Raw genomic sequence first — 24953 nt, forward strand, 5'->3', positions numbered from 1 at the left:
TTAAATGAACAATTAAATGAACAGCTTTTTAGATTTCTTCTAATCATTATAACTGAAGACCTTTAAAATTTCTGAAGCAGATTCTATTATTTGGAAACAATCAAAGATTGAAAACATGGGGCTTAATTATTTCCAAAAAAGAAGAATGGAGGAGAAAACAATACAAAAAGGAAATTGCATTAACTTAACAGATTTAAGTGTAAATGGGAGAGATATTAAACACAGATGCAACCCAGTTCACAAAAGATATATGTGATAAACAAATAAGACACAGAAATCAAAAAACAGCATAAAGATGCTCCTTTTAACTGTATGGTAGTGAGGGTGGTTCTGAAGCACTGAGGTTGGAAAGGCAAAATCAGACCACAGTACAAACGCTCAACAAATAATCAAGCATCAGCAGCTAAGTGAGCCTTAGGAATACTTTGTCCTCTTTGAATGGTAGCTCCAGGGACATGATTCAGCTGGGGAGAGACTGGAAAATAGCACGAGGAATTAGACCAAAATTGAAAAACATGAACTCAGACAGCAGTCCCCAAGTCATAGCTTCTTGGATCTTTCTTAAAGAAAATCAAAATTCAGCCTTCCCTAGTGCATGCACTGAAGCAGTAAGTTCTTACTTCATCTCTCTAGTTTCAAACATTTTTCAGTTTATTATGACTCACATAATCCCATTACGGTTACATGCATAATATTACTGTAATATTTCTATGATAATTGCTGTATTTTAACAATGCAGTTCATCAGGTGAAAACCGCTGCTCAGCATACGCTCACTCATTATTTCCCAAATAACTGCAAGTAATATTACTTAGTCATTTTACTGAAGGTTATATTTGGCCAAGAATGTTTTTCTCCAAAGCATTGTTTACCTCTTGCGTGCTCATCATGGAGTATTACAATGCCTAATACCACTAAAACTCACTGTATGGTGACTAACCACTGCAATAATGTGATCATTGTACTGTAACTCAGCTGTTAACTCAAGAACTTTACTGCAGAAAAAGCGTGCCTTATTGTAGGAGATAATTTTGTCTTGCTATTCCTGGTTTATTCAGTCTCTGTTAGGTTGGAAAAACTGACAACATACTGCATCGTCTAAAGAACTCCACGAAGATTTGTTTAATTAATGAGGTTATTGTTCGGCTTCATGAGGTTCAGAGAGGCAGTAACCAGATACATTCAAAAGGTACTTGTCACTCAACAAGAACATGGAATAACTAGATTTACACAGTGGTATATCTATGTTTGTAATTCCAGAAAATTATTCTTTTTGATCTAAGCAGTTCTTTGGCTTACAACAAGGTTTGTACCACCTCATGGATGCCAGATACTCTCTTGCCATCTATACTCTGAGATTCCCTACTGTTTAGAGACCTAAAAGTCTTATGGTTGAAACATTATATATAGCTATTTTATTGAAAACCTCATCTATATAGTGACCTCTTGGGCTTGAAAATTTTTCTCTTTCACTTCTATATTAGCTGTGGGAAAACTCTGCAGTGCAAGACATTCAATCCACTCTAGCAGAGACTGGCCTTCTAAGCTACATTTTATGAAATATCAGGAGAGATAAACTAATAGATGAAGTATGCGGTACACTTATCTGATAATATAATTTTATTTTTTAAACATTAAAATCTGGAAAAAAAAATATATTATTTTGTTTCATATCTTGTTGTGATGGTGATACTTTTTCCCTTGTCATATATGTAAGTATATGAGAGAGGGAGAGAGAGAGAGAATGTATGTGCATGCTGTGAATATTACTTTTAGCTTTAGAAGTCAAAAGATCACGCTTCAGGTAATTCCAGGAATATGGATGTTTTTGCAACCTTATTTTACTCCACTGTTACCATTTTTAAGAAAAAGTTTTGCATTCTACAGGAATATAATATTTTCTATGGGACCTGTGTTGAATGTATGCAAATAATAGTGTTTTGAATTTTTCCTAATCTGTATTTACAACATATTATAAGATATACTTTGTAAATGGAATCACTAATTTTCTCATGTTTTTATTTTTTTCTTATTGCTTATCTGTATAAGATCTGAGTGCTTCAAAAAGTCATGAACTTAATACTAAAGTATATTTTAGAGATAGACAATAAAATCACAGCAAGATTCTTGTTGAAAGTCCCCATGGAATTTGTGTGCTTGGAATTTCCAAATTGACAAATGTTGGAACCTGTTTCTTACAGGATCTTTTTATTTAAGCACTTTATATATTCAATGCACACCTTTCACTGATTTCAGATGCATCTCTTGAGTATGCACCACTTGCTTTGCCCAGAATCCAAAGCATAAAGTCAGATACTCTAAAAATGCAAAACATATAATTAATGATCAGCTACTAAAAGTTTCCATTAAACATCTTTATTGATACCAGATATGATCTGATGAGAAAAGGCAGAAATTAACTTTCAACCCACAGACAACCTCCTACCATACCAAAAGTTAGGTCCCCCTTTCTCCTTTGATAGTGTTTGCATCATTAAACCTCACATTCCAATGACTGTAAGAAATTTAGTCCTACTGACAAATGTACTTTTTAAACCCACAAAGCCTCTCCATTTGTCTGTTGTAATACGGATTTTGTCTCAATTACTTTTCTTTCTGTTTTCTTCTGTACCTTGTCCTGGTTGTTTTATTCCCAACTAGTCAGTCCCTATGACTAAAGCTAAACAGAAATCCACCTTCTGGTTTTCAGGGTAACTGGCCTGGCATCACTGACAGGGTGCTTTTGTCCAACCTGTTTATGGAAGAAATCAAGTTTGTACTATTTCTGCAAACCTGTCTAGGAGCATAGAATCTAAAAATTAAACAGGACAAACAAATCTGGAGCAGCACTCAAGTTTTCCTTAGTTCTGTTTAGTTTATACGGACATGTTCCAATTGTAGTCAGACTTTTCATCCTGATCTCCTTTTCCCTTGTGGCTTAGTATCATCTGTCCACCTCCTTATTCCCAAACTGACATATGGTTCTTCTTTTTTTTTTTTTAAGCTTTGCCTTTCAGTTCCAGTCCCCCTTTTCACAGCTCTTTAGTAATTTTGTCTTTTTGCTATTTTGTTTCTGATAGCACTGCTAATCATAAATGATGACCAGCAGTTGGCACTACTTGATTAATTCAATGTCTAATACCAGGGAAATCTCAGGAGCTCCTCTATGGTCAACACCAGTTCTTCTAAAACATGGTTGCAATCAGATCTGTCTTCTTTTTCTTCTCCATCTTCATCTGCCTGTCAGTCTCCTTGTCCCTTCAAACCCAATCTTCTAAAGCTTCTCAAGTAATCTCCATCTTCTTTCAAATAATCTTCATCTTCTTTCACATCGTCTTTAACCACCTGGTTTCCATTTTCCAGCTTTTTCTTTTTTTGCAATAACCAGTCCCCATTATCTCATGCCAACTTTTCAGTTTTATTCTCAGGTCCCATATCCCGGTCTTCATTTATTCCCAAAATAAATCCTAAACGAATTTTACTTCCAAAACATGAGAAACAATATCAGGGATGGGAGGAAGAAAACACAGGACCTCCTATTCAGTGAAAATCCACATTTAGATTGCTTTAAAGTGATCCTGGAAATGCATGTTGAGAATCTTAGTTTGCTTTCAAAGGATAATGAAAGTGAACAACAAATGGGGTTTTTTTCCTTCTCTCTCTTCATTCTAATATCAAAGTCTTTGAAGAAGGCATCTTTTAGGAAAAAACCCAAACTTTTCTTCATATTTCTGAATTAAACATGGTAAAATTTCTCACTTGGAATCTGCTACTATCTATAGCTGTCAGGAAAAGTTAGTTTGGTGATAGAAGCTGGAAAACTGTTCTTCAGTCTTTCTGTAGCCTTCTTAACATGCTCCAAGAATCTAACAGCAGTTTAAACTGAGCACGTCTTGGGATGACTTTATGATGTGTATCCCCTATCGTCTGCCCTATGCCAGACATGAATCCTGTGCCTTTCTGTGCCTTTAAGCTGGGTCCGAGGGAAAGGGGGGGAAGACGAGCAGATTCTTCAGTGCGGTTTGTGTTCAAGGACTCACAGACCTCCCTGAATTCTCACCGCTGCAGAGCCAAGGAAGCACCTTCCTGCTTTTCCCCAGCTCTCAGTCCCTTTTCTCAGGAGAGACAGAGAGTTAAAATTTTTTGCATTTTAGCTAGCCTGCTAGCTGAGGGAAGGAAGTTTTCCTGGGTCTGTGGCTTTTTCTTCTTCTCCTGAAACTGTTCAGCTCCGGTCGGAACACCATCACGGGGAGGCCCCACACTGTGGCCCAGAGGGGCCCACGCCACACCCCAGCTCCGGAGAGAGCAGAGCCACACCTACAGAAAGGACTCTGAATCTAAACAGGTCTTCTCCAGAATAAGGGGTTTTATTATTTAACATTATTCATTCTTTTTGGTCCCTGCGTGAACCCTGCTTGTTAAATAAAAAGGGTTTTTTTTCACTTTCCTCCAAGAAATTCCTTTCTGAACCTGGTGTCGGAGGGGCTGCTGAAACCTGCCTTCTATTAGAGGACGTTCATTAGGACGTTTCTTCCCAACTTGTCTGAAACCAAGACAGCACATGAATGTAACATCCACCAGAAAAATGCCCTTTTGTAAATCAAGGCTAAATAACATTAATGAAAAGAGAATCTGGCTTTGTTGTAAAGTGGTTATAAGCGAAGAAGCAATTTTGTAATTGATTTTCTTAACCGTAATTAAAAAAGCTTTGATATCTCTTCTAGGTTTGTGACCCATTAAGTAGAGTGAGTTATTCTCTAAGCAGAACACAGTTCACAGGCTGTTTTATAAGTCCTTTTCCCTTCTTATCTGGAGGCCCATGATATGAAGACTGACATGGGTTAATTGCAAATCTAGCCCTTTGTTTATTTTTACTTATGCTGCCTTTTTCTGTTTTTTTCCTCAAGAGTCTAACAGCAGAAAACATTTTTATTCTTTTTAATGGCATGGAAAACAATATCCACTGTTACCATTCCACAGTTGTTGGAATGGAAGTTTGTCAAAAGTAGTAGCAGAATCCTTACAAAATGTTACTTTGGTCCTGCGTGTGCAGAGCAGTAAAAGAAGAAATCAAGGGTGGGTCAGACCCGTGAATCTGTCTGGAGGAAGGACAGCTGTGTCTTCAACACAGCGCTTCAGTTGGAAACATTTTTCACTTGTCTTCCCATTTCTCTGCTGTCCAAATGGGAATGGGACTGGCCAGCTGCCTTTTGTTTTGCCTCTCAACTTCTAGCAGACAGGAAACTGGATTTTTTTAAAATTTCTCTATTTAATTTCTAGGAAAAAAATAAACAGTGTGATATCTTAAGTGTTCCTTTTTATTTTTTTTTTCTGGTTTTATACATAAGTACAATAATATGTAGGACAACTTTCTGCTATCTCTTACAGTTAATCTAGGTAGTAACTTAATCTTGCTTTAAATGGTGTGAGATGGAAGCTGATTTTCCAGAAATTGATTGGCAGAAAGCCTTTATGTGGTGCTGTGTTTTCTGCTCTTCTGATTTAGGCTAGTGCCACCTTGTATATCTTTGTGCTCCATGGTCAAGTGCATTACTGAGTTTATTTTATCATTGAGCATGCTCTTTATATGATCTTCTAGCACATTTTATCTGTGTTTTGTACTTAAGAAAAAAACACCTCTAGTTTATCTCAGTCATGCTAAGACTTCCCAGTAATCCTATAACAATGGCCATACAACCATGCAAATCCTTGGCCTATCAAGAAATACAAAATAAAATAATTTAAAAAATACTTCAACACAGATTTCATTTTGAGAGACTACTAGCTCATAGCAATTCTGTTTTCACTGGAATGTTCCAAAACAGGGGAGCTGCTATTGCATAACATGTAACACCCAGTGTGCAGTTTGCTATCCCAAAACTTGGAAAATTAATGAAAATAGCTGTAATCTTATAATTTCCAAACAAAGTGCAAAATTTTGTGCCAATCACCCTATTCCTTGGCAGCATCCCATGAAACTAGTGTAGCATTGTAACTACCACAGTCTGGCAGTAATTAATCACACTAGACAAAAATCCCCACCTTCTCTGCACACCTACAAGGAGCAGGGACAGGTGATGGTGGGGGAAGAACCCAAACAACACCCTGCCCTGTTTGCCCCCAGGCCCTCTTAGGAGCCTTCAAACCATTAAAGGACCATCTCTGCAAGCTAGTCCTTTAGCTTCTCAGAGAAGAACAGAGGCCCAAAGGTGGTGAGGAATGCGAATTAAGGACTTGGAAGGAGGCACATCCTATCCGGGTCCTCTCCAGGCTTGTCCCAGGACAGTCTCAGCTCCAAGGTGCTTGCAATGCAACATACAAGATCAGTCAAGAGGAGAAAGGCTCTGGATGACCTTCAGGACTGAGGAGGTGGTAATTGCCTAGGAATACATTATGGAAAGCACAGAAGGAGCATTTTGGAATTGCTCAAGACTCAGAGGAGGAATCAAAATGGGAAAAGGAAGGCTTAAAGGATATTTGGGGAGAAATAAGTCTAGCAAAATAGAGGTATAAAAAGGATGTGTCACTTGTAGAGAGAGGTGGTCAGTGTTCTCTGGCCATGCCCTGTGTCTGATCAGCTCAATCTGCACTGTCTTCTGCTGAAATTCCAGTCCTAACTTTTGTTGGATGAGGGGCTCTCTATTTGGTGTGCACCTGTGTGTGTTTGTGGATTGGAGTGTCAGCCCTGGAGTGGGAGTAGGGCCAAAGCACATATGTGCATGGGGCAGCAACTGGACCGAATGTGGGTGTGTGAGTGAGGGTGAGTGCTTGGGAAGATCCAGATGCATGGGGTGGTGAGTAGGCAACATGGCCGGGGATCCAGGAGGGGACTGCATGAGGAGCTGGCTTTGAGAGGGCTGGCAAGTCTCAGGTACCTTCTGGAGAGATCACAGGGTCTGGGGTAGAACCATCTGCTGCGGGTATGTGCATGGTATTTCTCTGTGTGTGTCTCTAAGGGTGAGGCACTTGGGGAGAGTGAGGATTCAGGACCACACCACAGATGGCCTGTGTGTGCAAGGACAGATACTAGGGGATCTATAGTGTGTGGGGGGGGGGAAGGATGGAGGGAGAAGGGGGGAGGATGGGGGAGTGAGCAAGAGGGTCTCTAAAAGTAACTGATATGAACCTGCAGCCGGTGGGGCTTACTTGACAGATGCCAATAATTGGAGAGATTGGGATACAGGGGCAGCTGCTGGGTATACTGAGTGTTTGAGCTGAGCTTCTGCAGGCATCCACACTGTACCCCCATACATTTCCCACTACCAGACCTTCATCGTAATCAGCCAGAGAAAAGATGAGGCGCTGATGTTCTTTGTGTTGATATGAGACCTGATTATGTCTGTTTTGTTCTGTGTGGCCAGCTCTGTGGATATACACCTGCTATATACGTATGTTTGTGTACAGACCTACTGATAATACATGCTCAGCCTCACTGCTGGTTAGACCTGGGGCACACAGCTGCAGCAGCATCAGCTCTACCAGACTACAGATTGAGTCTCCTCTTAACTACTTATACTGAGTTAAGAATCAAACTGTGCATGTTTGGCATCAAAAAAGTATCTAGGTATCTCCCCCAATTTGGGGAAAATCTGGGAAATAAAACCAAAAAATAAATGTATCACTTGAATATAAGCCAGTGCATGACATTAAAATTAGTCCTTTGTGTTCTCTGAGAACGCATTAACTTAAGGCTGTTGCTCAAGGAATTACCCCTTCATACCTTTTTATTCTTAACCTACTATTATCCCAGATGAGTTGGTTCAGGGAGGTAAACCAGTAGTAAACAGCTAGGTCTCTAAGGGGCTCTGCTTCCTGCTGGTTTAGCTCTGCTGTTAGATCTGAGTGCACTGAGAGGAGCATGAGGACTGTCATAAGCCTTGTGCAAGGAACCTGTGGAGAAAGCAAATTAGGTAGCTTGCAGCAAAAACTGACATTGCCCCAGCTTTGCTGCAATGCAATGGTAGACAGAATTCTTTCTACTTGTTTTCTTTTCAACTTTTCTTCTTGAGAGAGAGATTTTCTTCTGTCTCAGTTTAGTTATTATGTTCTGGAACTACAGAAATTTTATTCTATGAGCACTTAGGTCAACATCATTGGTCATGTACCTTTACCAGCTATCCCATCTAACATTGTTGCAGCAAGAACTGGGACTTCTTTTTGTGACCAAGGTGACTGGAGAATAGTTGTAAGAATAATAGAAGCCTTTGGTAAGAACATCCGTTGTATACAAGTATAGATGAACATAATAAACCGTAAGAGATATGATAATTTTATGATGGGGATTAATACACTCCCTACAAATGTAAAGTTTAGACTTCTTTTCTACATTATTGTCAGTTAGTAATGTCTTCTACTATGTGTTCATTTCAAGCTAGAAGATAAAGAAATAACTTTAAAAATAATGTGTAGATCCAAAATTTTCAGCAATCATTTCTGCTATATATATACAAAACTTCTCATGTTTCAAATCCAGCCTTGTAATTCATTAGTAAAAAGTAAATTATTTCTATTAAAGTAAGTGAAATAGGATAAAAGATGACAGTATTAAATTGGAAAAATAAGGAAACAATTTTAAGTATTCAATGTATGCCTTTATTTAAAAAAAAAAAAACAACCTACATATGCCACAGATTCTTTTTTGACTGTCTTTCTTCTGTGTATTTTTCCGTTGGGTTTTATTTGGTCTTGGAATTGTTGCACTAATAAATCATTATGGCAGAAGTAAGTTGAATAAGATCTGAGAAATACCATAGCATGGATCTTAGGACATCATTTTTGTCTCCAGTCTGCTCCAAGGCAGTATTAGCACTCCTTCTGACAGATATTTTTGTTTAACTTTTTCTTAGAGAATTTTATGATAGACCTCCCTAGGCAATCTATTTCCATGCTTTATAGTCCTCACCATTGGAAATACCTCCTTATCTGATGCCTTTTTCTGTAATTTTACTTTGTTTTTTTTTTTTTTTTGCAACATAGTTCTTTAAATATTATCTGCCCTCAGTCCTTTCTCCTTCAGGCTAACCATTATACTTTCTCTGCATTTCTTTTCTCCAAAGTCTTACTTTTTCAGACTTTCAATGAAAGTCAGGGATTGAGAGAATTTGAACATCTGATGAACCTTTGCCTCATTTATAGCTTCCATGAAATTCAAGACCTGCACCTGATTATGAACCACCATAAGAGGGCATAATAATGCCAGAAGAAAGTGCAACAGCTTGTAAACTATGCTCTTTTTATTCATTTTGGTAAGAGTGCCATTTTTTTCCATAGTACTATACATAAATATGGTACCTAGACATCACACTTACCCTAAGTTTAGCTTGTGATCCGCTATAACCTCCTTTACTCAGACTTGACTGTGCAGTTGACATCTATTGGTGCAGTTAATTACTCCTGCTTACAGAGAGGAAACTTGCAGCTGTTCTTATCAGATCACTGTCTATTTTAAGTTTATTTCTGCAATTTCTAAGACTCTTTTGCACTTTGATCATATTTTGCCATGCGTTTGCAGCCCCTCCCAGTCTAGTTTCATCTGTTTTACTCTCTATTTTATCATGGAGGTAATTTGTGAAAGTATCATCATACCTAAATGAGGCATATAAGCTACCAGACAAAGAATTTTAGCAGTGATTGTAGCTGTAATATCTTTATTAGAAATTCAATTAGTAGTGATGCATAGGTATGTCATGTTTTTTTCATCTCAGAATAGTGAAGCACAAGGTACAGACATCCTGCACTCTTATTCATGCACAGAAATATAAGCAGTAAGCACAAAGAGAGTGTGAAATTAGGATTTTGGTAAAAGGAAAAATGCTACAAACACCCCAAATCAAACCAAACACATATTTTAGACACCAACACAATTAGTGCTTAGACTGACTTAAAGTTTTGATCTTGATCTAACTGCACAGCATTTCTAACGATTACAGAATAAACACCAAAGGAGCTTTATAAATTCGCCCTTAGTCTCGGTCTCATTTTGTAAACTTTCAGCAGATTTTTGAATTGCATCAGACCCCACCAAAGCCGTAACTGGATCTATATGAAAAGCTTCTTTTTTTTTTTTTTTTTCTTCTTTTGTTTTACTGCCTTAGGTACTTAGTCATGTCTTTTTGTTTATGTGTTTTGGTTGTTGTTATGTTGTTATGTTTGTTTATGTGTCTTCTTGATGAGATCTCTTGTATCACCTGTCACATTTGTTGATTATCTCTCTTGACCATGCCTAACAGACCCTCAAGAAGGAGCTTTCCTTCAGGAGAAGCATTTACCTAGCTGTGAGAGCAGCAGTCAGGACAAGGCAACTAGCAGCAATCTCTCAGCAGCCAGCACAGCCCTGTATTCCTTTAACCTTCTGGGCACTGAAGAGGTTTTTCGGGAAAGTGAGAAGTAGAAAATATTAGCTTTTTAGACAGTATTTAGTGCAATCTTAAAGAGTAAAGGCATCCAAGATACCAACAGGAAGCTGGCAAATATAATCAAGAAAATATGGGATTCTCGTGGTTTTCTTGAGTGTGATTAAATGGCAGGAAGAAAACTGTGGCACTAGAGGCCTCTGTTTAGGTACTTGAATTAAACCGAGGTTGTGTGAGTATGCCAGTTTCTAGTCTTAGTCTGTTGTGTGAGGAGTTTACCATCAGTCACTTACAGTAATCAGTTCCCTGATTGCAATGATTTAGTTCTTGTTGAAGAAAAATGCTAATAAATATTTATAATATCCAAAATATACACTATAATTCAAAATGCTAATAAATACTGACATTAATTAAAAAATAAATCAACTTACATCAACAGTAAATTTGAAATATAACTCTTTTCTTTCCCTTGTATACATAATCTAACTGCATGTTGAAATGTTCTTTATATAAAACTCTGATATATTTTATGTCTTAGATTGCATTCATCTTAGGTTGCATTTATCAGAGAAAACCCTCTGTCTGTGAAGTACGTTGTCTTCTATAAGTAATCTCTTTTCTTGGGTCTTTCAGGAAGGCCAAAATGTTTTTATCTCTCTTCTGTCCATCTTTATTTTACCAGTTCTTTAAACTTAAACATTTCTAATTTATTTGAGAGATATTAATAGACACCCCAATTCAACAACCTTTATTCTTTGAAGATAAAATATCAGATCATAGATCATATTTTCTGTTAGATATGTTGATTCATACCTCGGTGTTTCAAAAAGGAGTAACACTCCCTTATATTTTTTAACTTTGCCTTCACTGTTCAATGTGAAGTACATTTCATATAAATCTTGATGTTGTTCAAATACCTTATATAGGCATTTAAAGGGATAAGTGTGTGTAGCTCTTTACTAGCCTTTGACTGAGACCAGACATGATGGTAATTAGCATTTCCGTGATGATAAAATCTTGAGAGTGATTTCGGCTGCTTTTAATGATTTTGGCTGCTTTTAATTTTTTTTTTTCCCTGCAGAACATAATAAATTTTACTGAAATATTCTTGACTGAAATTTTTCACTTATGACATACCTAATGTTCCTTACAAAGTTTCTGGTATGTTATTTAGAAACCCAAGAGAATTTTTTTATATTTTCCATCCATACTAGTCTGATAGCAAGTCTGTATGCTTTATGTTGGTTGCAGGTCACCATCTTCTGAAACATTTTCATGAATACACAAATCACATGAATTGCAGTTTCATAGTAAAAAAGTAATTCTGGATGCTCAGGGCTTTTTTGGATGTCCAAGTAAGAGCTATAAAAAAAAAAAAAAATTGATTCATTTCTCATACTGTTTTCAGCTGTACAGCTTAGATGTTTCCAATCTATCAGCCAAATACATTTATAATGACAGTAGAATTATATTTACTTGCATTATAAGGAATTTTTGTCCTTGATGAAGGTTTCTAAGGATGTCCTTCTCCTAATACGTTGGATACTACAATATTTGATTTTGAAATAGGTTAACTTGAAAGGTATTGCTAGTGAAATTGGGTGTTGTTTATTTGAGATTCTATTTGATACTGGGTTTTATTCTGCAGGATGGCTTGAAGCCATAGGTGAATTAGTATTTCTGCCAAAGGAGACTTTCTCTCAAAGGACATTGTATGTATACCTGACTATGAAAACCAGTATATTAACTATGGTCTTTTGTAAAATTTGCTTTAAAGTGTCAGTAGGTGATGGACGGTTGTGTTTAGTGGGTAGACTTTTATGAAACCCCTTCATATTTTTCCAATCTCACTCTTTTACAAATCCCTTTTAAAATTTGTTGAAAACTAAAATCCTGGTGTAAAAGTAAACAGCTCCATTAAGGTCATGAGATTAGGAGTTAAATCCAGGCATTTTTTTGAAAGCCAGGTACAAAATTAACCACTAGCAAATACATCACTCACACTGCACACTGTTCCTCATTCTGATTAAATGTAATGTTAATGTTAATTGCCTTGTAAAAACTCTGTAACAGATCCCTAAAATGTCCATTTAGTTGAAGCATTTCTTCATCTGTTTGTTTGTTCTTAAAAGAAATCAAAACATTTATGGAGAGCTGCTTCTTTGAAGCCAACATGTTCTTCCTACCATGAAGATAGAAAATGCTAATTAGGTCCTAAGCTGTTCTGAATGATTCGATTAGACTTCTATATCCTACTTCTGGTTACACCTTGGATTTTCTTGACTTTTCCCTTTTTTTTTTTTAACTATAAAATGGCAATACTGACATCCAGTGTCTAGTTAAATTAATTGCAATTGAGTAGTCCCCAAGGGTACCCCAGGTGCAAATCCTCTATACCTCACATATTTTCTAGGTGTGTTTAAAGATGACAGTGAATCCTACAAAGTAAATAGAAACAGCCTTCTAGAAGATAATTTGTGTAACTGAAAGACAAGGGAATGAATAAAAATGTTGATAAATATCATCACAATGATGAAATAAGTTGCTTCATGTGAAGCTACGAGGTTGTATCACTACCAAAAGGAATTCCAGTTTAAGTTTTGCAGGTAGAAGAATGTAATTTTTTTTTTTTTTTACCCCAGATTTTCTTTAATTGACAAAATCTCTTCATCTTAGTAAGTTTAAGCTTTTAGTTCCACTTTTGGAAACATTCACTTTTTTCCCCTTGAATAGTGTTTATGCATTTTAAAGCATCTGCAGGATTTAAGCAATGATAAAGAAGGCCTGTGAGAACATAAGAAGAAAAATGACAAAACAAAATTATTTTGGCCATCCTGGGAACTTTCTGCAAATCTACTTTGAATCCAAAAAATTATTTCAATTGGAAGCAAAAATATTGGGACTCACGAAAGCAAAAGAAGACCTTGCTATATGTCTATTCATCAAAGGAGTTCAGCTTATTTTCTATTTCTTAGAAGAGTGTTTTACTTATTAATTCATTAAAAAGTTCGTTTTACATCTCTCTAGTATTCTTTGCTACATCTGTCTCACTTTTTACAAAAAGAGTTTCCTTTTTATTGAAGAAATAATCAGTCATGGGACTGATTCTCTAGCTTGGTGGGTATGTAATATTTCCAATATATGGCACAATTATATTTTGGACTTTGCTTTAGCTAATCAGGCTTTCAAAGTTGAAGAGTATCAAAAGAAGACAAAGCAAAAAGTAGAACAAAATATAATCTAGTCTTTTTTTCACAACTAAATAAATTAAATTAATTCAGAAAAAAGATTGAACTCAAATCTCTCATTCTGGCTCATTGGTGAAAGAGAGGGAATATACACCATGGCCCTGCAATGAATGTGAACATTTGTTTTTCTTAAAAATGAATGAAAATGAAATGTTTCCTTTTAGATTAAACAGGAATTTTCAATACAGATCTTAAGGAACAAATTTGACCTTGATTTTTTTCAGAAAATTTCCTGTGATCCTTGTTGTTTATTGGAGTGTTCATGATTGAGTGCATTGAAATGGCTGTACAGTAGGGATTAAAGAGAATTTTTTACTCATTGAAACTATTCTATATAATGCCAGATTTTTTTCAGGGAATGTTTATGTTATTTCAGCTGCCAAGCCATTTGCCTTTGTTAATTGGGTTTTTTTTTATACTGTAGTGCATACAATGTTTGATTTATTAATCCAGTTCCAGAAAGGTTTGAAGACTTCTCTAAGTTAAAACAAAGTAATAGCATTCAGGAAGCACTTCTTGATATACAAAATAAGGTCCCGAATACTTTTAAAGTTTTAGCGAGAAACCTGGTAGAAAAGCACATTATTAATTAGATAAAAGTATTACAATTTAAAGACAATGTATTTATGCATGAAAGTAGGGCTAGACTTGATAGGAACTTTGCCATGGCTTAACCCCTCAGCAAGCAATCACAGTCAGCAACAAAGCGCCCCACAACTGCTCACTCACTTCCACACCAGCAGGATCATGGAGACATTTGGAAGAGTAAAAGAGAGAAAACCCATGAGTTGAGATAAAGACAATTTAGTAGGTAGGGCAAAAGCCATGCACACAAGTGAAGTAAAACAAGGAATTAATTCACTGCTTCCCATGTCAGGCAGGTGTTCAGCCATCTCCAGGAGAGCAGGGCCCTGTCACACATAATGGCGACTTGGGAAACCAAACACCACCACTCCAAATATTCCCCCCTTCCTCCTTCTTCCCCCAGTTTTATATGTTGAGGATGATGTCACGTGGCATGGATCAGTTTGGGTCAGCTGTTCTAGTTGTGTCTCTTCCCAGCTTCACATGTACCCCCAGCCCCTTGGCCAGTGCGGCAGAATAAGGAACAGAAAATGCTCAGATGCTGTGCAAACTCCAATCAGCAATGACAAAAACACTGCTATATTATCAATACAGTTTTCAAGACATCCAAAGCACAGCCCATATGATCTAGTCTGAAGAAAATGAACCCTACACCATCCAGAACTAGCACAAGCTTTTTGCTCACTTATTAACTTACAGTTCCTAAAATCTGTTGGCTTATGTTTGCTTATATCTTAAGTATTTTAAAAAATGCTTCCAATAAATTATTAAATAAAACTTGTAGATCATTCCAGTTAATATCTTGCTTGTTGGCACAATCAAAATTATCTAAAGGGAAAAAAAAGTAAAATTATTACCCAAAATTTATATTCAAGACTTGAGATCAAAGTTTTCTTTCACCAAAATTATTAAGAGGAGGATTAGACATAGCCAGTATCAGTTCATACATGCAAATACAAAGATTAGATCCTCAAATGCTTTTCATCAACTGTGGATTAACTTCTGTGTTTAGAGACACATAAAGCTTTACACTGGGTTTGTCAAAAATAGTTGCTTAAGAAGTGAAGAACTTGCTAAAAATGTCATCAAGTTACCAGAAACAGTCTTTTTGAAAAAGTACGGTCAGAGAAGTCACCTGTGATCACAGTGGCTTATCTGATATTCTGTTTAGAACAAACAAGGGTTGTTATTCTTTGTCTACCATACTGCTCGGGTATCAAAGGGACTGCCAATGTGAGGAGGAAATTGCTCAGTAAGCTAAACTGTTCTTTAATAGTACAGGCATTATTTCCCAAAAACTCCCTGTGTGGATACTGTGTGGATTCCTCTACATGAAGTGTTTGACTCTGAAAATGCAGAGAATTGCTTCACAACTAGGACACACTGAGTGCCTTTATAAGAAGTTAATTTCTTACAGTACAATGTAAATGGATAGTCCCTAATGCTCTAGGCATGGATTTCCTCAAATAAGCTAGTTAATACACTACACTTTATTTCTGACATTTAGAAAAAGTGAGGAAACAGTTTTAGAATTGCCCAATATTTTTCATTCCATTTTAAAAATCAGTTTTGACATTCTATAGTCTAAGTTTCAGAGACAGTTAGGTACTTCAAGACAAGATTTGAAAAATATGTTGGTGTCTTTGGTTGCAGGTGAGAAACACAGCAGGCTAGATATTAAAGTAAGACATCATTATCTCTAACTATTAATTCACAGTATAAATGAATATTGAATATCCAATGCAGCTCTGTAATTCCAGTTCAAAAGACATATAGTAGAAACTGATAACAAAGAGACCTCACAGGTGATTGAAGGTATAGCTTAGTTTTCATGAGAATATAATCAGGACCACTGATCTAGAAAAGAAACAAGTACAGAGCAGCAAGGGGTATGATAGAAGTTTTTAATATCCTCATATTAAGGTCAACAGACAACAGCTGTCTCTATTAAGTAAAAGAACAGAATGTATCAAATAAAATCACCAGACTCTATATTCAAAACAAAGAGAAAAAAAACTTCTTCACACAATGCATAGTAAAAAAATAGCATCTGGTAGTGTTACCTAGATCTTGCAGACTCTTTTGGACACTGATAGACGATACTGAAGGTGTTTTGTTTAGAATCATGGAACATTTTGTGTTGTAAGGGACCTCTGAAGCTGATCTAGTTCCAGCCCTTCTGCCATAGACAGGGACATCTTTCACTAGTTAAGGTTGCACAAAGCCCCATCCAACATGACCTTCAACACTTCTGTCATGGTTTAACCCCAGTCAGCAACTAAGTACCATGGAGCCCTCCATTGTGCTGGAATGAGGAGGAGAATCAGAAAGAAAATTTTAAACTCAAGGGTCCAGATAAGAACAGTTTAATAATTGACATAAAATACAATAGTATGAATGATAAAAATACAAATTTTAGTACTACTACTATTACTGCTACTGAAGGGGGGAGGGGCAGAGAGAGACAGAGAGAGAGAGAGAGAGAGAAGGAGAGAGAGAGAGAGGGAATGAGAAAGAAAACCCAAGAGAAACAAGTGATATACAATATAATTGTTCCTTACACACTGACTAATGTCCAGCTGATCTCCAAGCAGTGATCAGGTCCTTCTGGCCAACTGCCCCCAGTTTATATGATGAGTATGATGTTCAGTGGAACGGAATATCAGCTGTCCTGGCTATGCTTCCTCCCAGCTTCCTGTATGCCTGCTTTCTGGCAGAGCATGGGATACTGAAAAGTCCTTGATTTAGAATAAACACTACTAATAACAACTAAAACATGACTGTGGTAGCAACACCAGAATCATACTAAATCCAAAACCCAGCACTTTAGCAGCTACTGAGAAGATAATTTACTCTACCCTAGCCAAAACCAGGACAACTTCCACTCTGAATTATATTATGCATCTATGATCTAACTTTAGCCTTCTAAAATTCAGGTGTTTTCTGTACTGCTTATTTGATACTAGATCAACAGAGACAGACACCATCTTCTACAAAATACTTCCTCTTATCTATTTAAGGCTTCATTTTTAGGATGGAATGGATGCCCTAATGGAGATATTTTTTCCATGGCTAAATTTGAGAAGGATGAGAACTTTTCTGGACCCTTTTGAAAAGTAGTCGAATTTCTTATGATATTTGGCACAATGATACAATTGAGGAGTAATTGAAAAAAGGAAAAATGTAATAAGAATCAGTACACAAAGCAGTTGAGAAAACACAGTTCTCTCCAAGGCCATCTGCTTTTATTTAGCTTAGTTTTTATACGAAAAAAAGAATTATTTTAGGGCACAGGGGTGAATATTTATTATTTCTTTGAGGTTGAGTGAAAGACATCGCCACTGGTAGCAATACAATTTTTTACCCACAATTTTAGCACCTTTACCACCACTGGTCACAGAAAACCTATTATGGGGAATTTTATGGATTTATTTTTCCTGAGTTAGGCCTCATTTCTGACTGGCATTTTAGGCAGTGCTGCCCTCCACTGCCCTTGTGTGGAGCTAATGAAAGACATTACAGTTCTGTAATTTTGCAATCTTCATCCTTGGCAGGTTATGAAGGAGAAGGCTCTGCTATGGCCTTCTGCATTTTACTCTCAATAATCGTGAACATATTTTCCAAGATATGAAGTAAGGATTCTAATTATTTAAAACTCTTTAGAGAAAAAAATGGATTTTGAAAGAAATCAAGTTCTCTGCTAACCGAGTCAGCATTCCAACAAACTACAATCACTGGAAAAACAGCTACTAACTCTCTATCCCTATGATGAAGAAATACAATTTCAAGTAAGATAGAACTATTTCTAAAAGTGAACTAAAAAAATAATCACTTCAAGCGCCCTTAAGACCATATGATGCTGCTGTACAGTCCTGTCCTGAGCATACCATGCCTTACACATACATGCCTTACACATACACATACATACACATACCATGCCAGAACAAAATCTGTGCTCTCACCAGAAGTAATCCAGACTAGGAAAAAGAAAAACAAAACTGTTACATGGATTTAAAGTAATACATAGGAAAAGAAACCACAGGTGAAATATCTTGGCTTGAAATGCAATAATAAGGGCAAGAAGGAAGGAAGAGGCTCTTCAAAATGGTACCACTTCTAGACTCCTTAAATAGGAGCTAGACTTCTAGCCTAAAAGACTGCCTGCAAGATATAATGTTCTTCCAAGGCTGAGATTCAGTTACATAAAAAACAAAAGGCAGACCAGACATTACTTTCAAAAATTTCATGTTTCAAAGTCCTTAGTGAGATAGAAATATTTTTCTGTTGTTCTCAGATTGTGAAACAATGAATATGCACTGCAAATACAAACATATTAATTGGTAATGGGGAAGACTTTCATAACAGTCTACTCAGAGTTTTGGCCAGAGTAATACCTAAGAAAAAGGACTAAAATAAGAAACCTATTTTTTTATCTAGTACAAAAATTGTTCAGCTCAACCTGGTAAAAAATTCGTCCTTCCCTTCCCTGCCCTACATTGTCCTGCCCTTACCTCCTCTCCTTCCCTCTTCCCTTCCCCCCTCATTCCTTAACACCTCTTCCCACTTTCTTCTAACCACCTTTCTGCCTGACATATTCTTTGAAACTAATCATTATTAACAGAAGGCACACATTAAAAGGGGATACTCTTTGCAGGGTATAATAACTCTTACCATTCAAGGTAAAAAGCTATTATTTTTTCAGTCAACAAACAGAGAAATTTTAATGTATTTAAAAGAGATTATTTTAAAAAATTAGAAACAATGAAATTTCATTTAAAAATACAGAAATATTTAATTTTTATAATTTTTTCTATAGATGCAATAGAAAATAATGAAAATGTTGCAATAAATGTGCAATTAAATACTTCAAAATATTTATGATGTTTGCTATATAGCATTTTGGTTTACAATAAGTGTAAATAGATAATGACAAAATTAAATTCTATATAAAATTAATTGTCTTGAAAGTATATAATGGCACATTACTGAACAAATCAAAATCCAAATTATATGTTCTGACAATTATTCTGTGAAAGATGCTGTAAAAATAAGCATTTCATAGCATTTTTGAGAAGAAAACACTTCTGTAAAAATTTTCATCCAGGATTGTGCCTTTCTGTATCAGCTAAAGGAACTGATAAAAACAATATTTTTCTACTGTGATATAGCTACTCCTATTTAATCTTAATTTAATTTATAGTCACAATCAAAATTTGATAGAATTTACATGGTTTTTTGAGGGACTAAAGAACAGTATTTTGCATGAAGCTAGCATTTTTACTAACTTCCTGGGAACATTTGTATGATTTAAGTTATGGCTTTGTTTAGGTGAATTGCAGAATTCCATCTAAAAACATTTTTATTTCTTGAATCTAACAAAAGTAGATAAAATTCATACTCTACTTGGTCCATAGCCACAAGAAATTATGCATCAGCAAAAATCAGAGTATAATCACAGGCAGCAGCTGAAAGGGCACCATTGCAAATAGGTTATGTTTCAATATAAAAGCTATTAAAGTTTACTGTTGTGATTAACTGAAACTAACTTGTCTTCTGTACAGCAGCCTTCAAAATTTCTGAAACTATCTTCAGTTTTCCTTTACACTACTGTCCTTTCATTACTTTTGATAAGTCTTTTTGAGGTTATTATAAATCTCCTTTTTTCAAATTGTCTTTATCCAAATTATAAATTTTCAGTTACAGATACTACATTTTGTAGACAGCAAGATTAAACTCATATATGGAATTTTATAAAAAAAGTTGCATTTTTCCATCATGTTCTTCAATTTTTTTTTACTTCTGTTTTCAGTTGAGAACAGCAGAACAAAAGCTATTAATTTTCATTGACCTATCTTAAGTAATATAAATTTCCTCAGATTTCTCTTTGGTCCCTGGGCAACTATGGCAGTAGCAAAAAACCTAAAAAAGATAGCTAGAACATATATTTTCTTTCAGAATATGTGGTGTCACCTATTTTAAAACAGATTTAATGAGCTGATACAATTAGCATTCTTTCTTGTCATCCTCAGGATAATGTAATTACATAACTACCTCACAAAGTTAATGGGCGACCTGTAACATTACTGAAAGTAGTCAGGTCCTTTAGGTAAATATATTGGAGTCTGCAGATCAAAAAACATAAGTACTAAAGTCAACACTCACTTGAATGAACTGTGCATTTTGGAAGATTATTTGCTACACAAAAAAAAAAGGAAAAAGCTACTGTGGGGCTTTCACTGAGTAATAAGGTTATTTGGGCTGGCAAGCATGCAACCATGCAGTTAAAATTAAAGGGCATTGAGACTGATTTTATAGTCTTTGTTTCAGAAATGTTTGTCTTGAACTGATTCTCTGACAATATTTAGCCACTCAGGAATGAAGGAAAGTATCACCATTTTTCTGTTTTATTTGGCAAATGCATACTACATGCTCAATGGCCAGTCCTTGAAAGTCCAGCCTACAGATGTCAGCCAAGACATCTGTAAATCAAAGGCAAGAAGAGAATCAGTTCTCCAAGGCATAGTTTCCTTTGTACTATGGGTTGGTTAAAGTTGAAATGTGAGCTCCCTTGTCTTTGGCTTCATTTGAAGTTTGAGCCCTAGATCAGTCCCTTCTGCCTTGTCAGTTCCTACTCACTTACTGCTGTGTGCCACCTCTGCCCTGGGAAGATTTGTTTCATGCTGCTGTCCAGGTTATCTCTTTTGCAGATTATATAGGTATACAACTTTCAGACTTTTATGACAATCTGACTATATATTTACATTATTCACTGAATTCTTAAGTTCTGTCTTGAATCCATATCAAAAGTGTTTATTTCATTGATATGTTTTCCACATAGTATTTGGGATGGTACAGACTGACTACTTTATTTCTGTAACATTTTTCTGTGACATTTATGTCATATATTCTCAGCTGCTTTAACCTTGTGTTTATACCTTATGTTTTTATGACCCACGCTATTCCTTTATAGGAGTAAATACATTGCAAAATCTCATCTTCCACGTCCTTACATGACCTTTTAGAGAATAAGATAGAATTGATAAGGATCAAGTGCAAAGTATTTTATTTAGATTGCAGTGGTCAATTGAATGAACATATGATGGGAAACAATGGGGTAGGGAGCTCTTGTTCTGATATTGACCTTAAGCAAATAGATCACAAGCTGAACAGGAGCTACCAATGTCATGCCCTGTGCAAAAGGCAAATATCATTTTGACATATTTAAATACCAGTTTAACTCACATGAAATGTGAATAATCCATCAATGATTTTCAACATTATTGAGGTTTTAGCTAGCATATGGTGGTCAGTTTGGGTTATTGTGGTTAAGAAAGATGTGTACCAGTGGGATTCTGAAGACAGCTGTGAGAATGATCAGGCATAAAAAGGAATGACCTAAGAGAAAAACAACCCTCGAAATTTTTTGTCAATAAATTGAACTTAAATTTTTTTTCCAGAGATGGCATTATAATAGTCTTCACACAATGAACAGCACCAAATATTTAGATCACGGTATGAAAGTTCAGGTACAATTATTAATAACCTCTGTAAAGCTGAGTTTTCAGAAGCACTGAATTACCAGGAAAGACTGAAATCTGAACATCTTTAAGGTCAGGTTAGACAGCTGTCTCTTTAGACTGAGCCTGCCTTGGTATGAAATAGATAGACTGAACAACTTTGCAGGGTCGTTCTTTTCTGCCATGACTTTATTAGTATGAACACCTTTTGAAGATTTAACTTGAATTGTGAATTGATGGGGTATTTTTTATCCCATGCTAAGAGCAGAGCATAAACTTTTACCAAGAAAAAGGGAAACACAGGTCTTGTGTTTGAAAGGTTAAACATTTGGGACTTTAGAATTTTCTGATTAGTTCACAATCAAATGAGTGTATATGTGTCTCTATTATCATACAGATGACTTCTTTTAATGGTGTTTCCTTTGTTAAACAGCTCTCATTCTCAGGCAATGGGTAGCTATCGTTATATACAAAAATGTGTGTTATCAATATAGTCTGCTACATACTTAGCAAGGTCCTGCATCAATCAGGATATGTAAATATAATCAACATAAAAAACGCCTCTCCAAATTAGTTTTTTATCTTTCCTAATGTTACCAGTATATTTAGAAGATATTACATTGAATGTTGGGTGATTAAACAACAGACAGGCTGTGTATAGTCTTAAGGCAGTTATAACTTTTTAAAAGACAACAAGTTTTCCTCTGTTCCCCAACAGACATTTGGTTACATTAAGGGATATTTTCCTGTCCATTTCCTGTCTTGATCACTTTCTGTTCGGTCTCTGGTGCTGCTAAGAAAAGTTTAAAAACTTATATGGAAGGAAGATGTATTTTTCTTGCAATCTGAGCGGATTGCTAAATCACTTCAAAATGATATTTTCTGGCCAGAGAATTAATCTAACAAACTGATTTCTAAAAGCTAAAGCAGAGAGCCATAAAGGTTAAATGGAAGGATTTATACAGTTTTAATATGCAAGCTGTTGTCACACATACACACACTTGCACACACATACACAAAGTTTTGTTCTATCGAAACTTGTGTACGCGCATATTTGTATGTATACACATAAAGTTCAGCTATTGTATCTCAGGATATATAATTTCCTAAAACTTCCATTAATAGGAAGCCATCAAGCTGTTTGGTACTTTCCCTTCAATATATTTTTTTTTGCTGGAGCTGCTCCACTGAAAGAATTTCTTTCATGCACTTTAATAAAAGCATAGACTTTCATGCAGCTGTTAAAATCTGAATCATTATTGCTGTTATTATGAAGACAATAGCCCCTTGCATACAAATCTGTTCTCTTCCAAATGCTTTACTTAAATGAATCAAAATGAAACTCATTTAAATGAAATATATATACATGTCTAATATAAACTTATTTGTATTATGCTATCATTTATTTCTGTTTAAGCTTGAACCCTCAGAATGTATTTATGCCACTGATACTATATTAAAGATAAACATATAACCACAATAGGGGCATTTTACTGATGTATCACACAATTTCATCACTAGAAAGTAATTTTGGTGATAAAATTATTAGAGCAACACGACAATGACAATGCATTATTTACCATAAATAGGTTGCAGTTCTTCCCAAATTATAATAAAGCACACTTTTCTATGTGTGTGGCTTAAAAAGAGCTATTCATTAAAAAAAAAAAAAAAAGAAAAAAATAAAATCTATATGAAGACGAGTTCTATATGCTTCAAACATCTCAATCTGTGGTCTGAGAAAATATTTGAACTCTTTGTCACAAGTACAGACTATTCTGTTTAAACAAAATTACTTCAGGATTTTCAGGTGTTCCCTGTCCTAACTGCAGTGAAATGTGAGTTATGAAGATTGAAAAAGTCTAACACTTCTGATAACTCAGATCAATATTTCTACATAGTGAATACATTGGGAATAGTTGTGGTGCAAGGGTTCCCCAAAGCATAATGGCATCTTGGGTCAACTCTGACCTACACAGAGAGCTTTGAAATAGCAATTGAAATATTTTGCAAGAACAACTAGCACAAAAAAGGGGGATAGAGGGAAGTTAGGGCTTGATTTTGGTGGTTTTTTTTCATTATTATTTCTAATCCAGACACTCTCCAAAAGAAAGTGGACTACAGTTTTCAAATTCATTGTGTTTATGTGTCAAGGTGGTGTCACAAGGGGGCCTGCGGGGGCTCTGTGAGGGGAGGCCGGGCTGCCCCAGCCAGACCCAGCCGGTTCCAGCCGGATCCAACCGCCCACCGCAGGGCGCGGCTGAGCCCACAGCTGGGGCGGGGGCACCTCGGGGGAAACGTATGTAAGGGCAAAAAATGCTGCCTGGCAGAGGAGAGTGAGGAAAAAAGAAAGTGAGAAAAACATCTTTGCTGACACAGAGGTGTGAGATGAAAGAGGAGAGGTGTTGTAGGTGTGGGAGCACAGGTTCCCCTGCAGGTTATGGAGGAGGTCTTGGGGTGACTTTATGATGTTGTATCCCATATCGCTTCTCTATGCCCAGAATTTTTTGCCTTTTCTGTGCCTTTAAACTGAGCCTGAGAGGGGGGAGAGGGAAAAAACCCAGAGAACTTTCAAAGCAGTGTTTCAAGGACACACAGATATACACAGAGACTCCTCTTACTTCTACCAGCAGCAGCAGGAGCCGGAGGAAGCAGCCGGCTTTTTTTTTCCAGCCAGCTTTCGGCCAGTTTTTTCAGCTCTTTTTCCTCTGGAGAGTTGAACTTTTGTTTTCCTGGGACTTCGTTTTTTCCCTTCTTTTTTTGGACTATTTCAACATCAGAACACATCGGGACTTTTTCCACCAAGGTGGAGGCCCTGGAGGTGGGCCCACCTCGTCCCAGCTCCGAGGAGGAGGAGAAAGGCTACCTATGGAAGGACTCTGAAATTTTCCCAGGTCCTTCTCTCCACAGTGAGAGGTTTCATTATTTAGCATTATTATCCTTTTTCTGTGTGTTTGTTAAATAAATAGTTTTTATCTCTTTCACTTTCCTTCGAGGAATTTTTTTTTTTTTCCCCCGATCCTGGTGGGGGAGGGATGGTTGTAACCTGCCTTCTCTCAGAGGATATATTTCCAAATTTGCCCAAAACTGGTACAGAAGTATAAGCAGTGATTCTGTCACTTGAGACAGAGCTGTCAGTTGAGACAAAGATTTCTGCTCTAAACTATATACATTCAAAACTCCTTAGTTTACAAGCAGCTACAAATTGTGAGGACGTGTTTTCCAGTCACTTCTGCTGCATTTCTACATGTA

The sequence above is a fragment of the Corvus brachyrhynchos genome, unplaced genomic scaffold (assembly GCF_000691975.1).
Source record: "Corvus brachyrhynchos isolate BGI_N302 unplaced genomic scaffold, ASM69197v1 scaffold136, whole genome shotgun sequence".
Lineage (NCBI taxonomy): Eukaryota > Metazoa > Chordata > Aves > Passeriformes > Corvidae > Corvus > Corvus brachyrhynchos.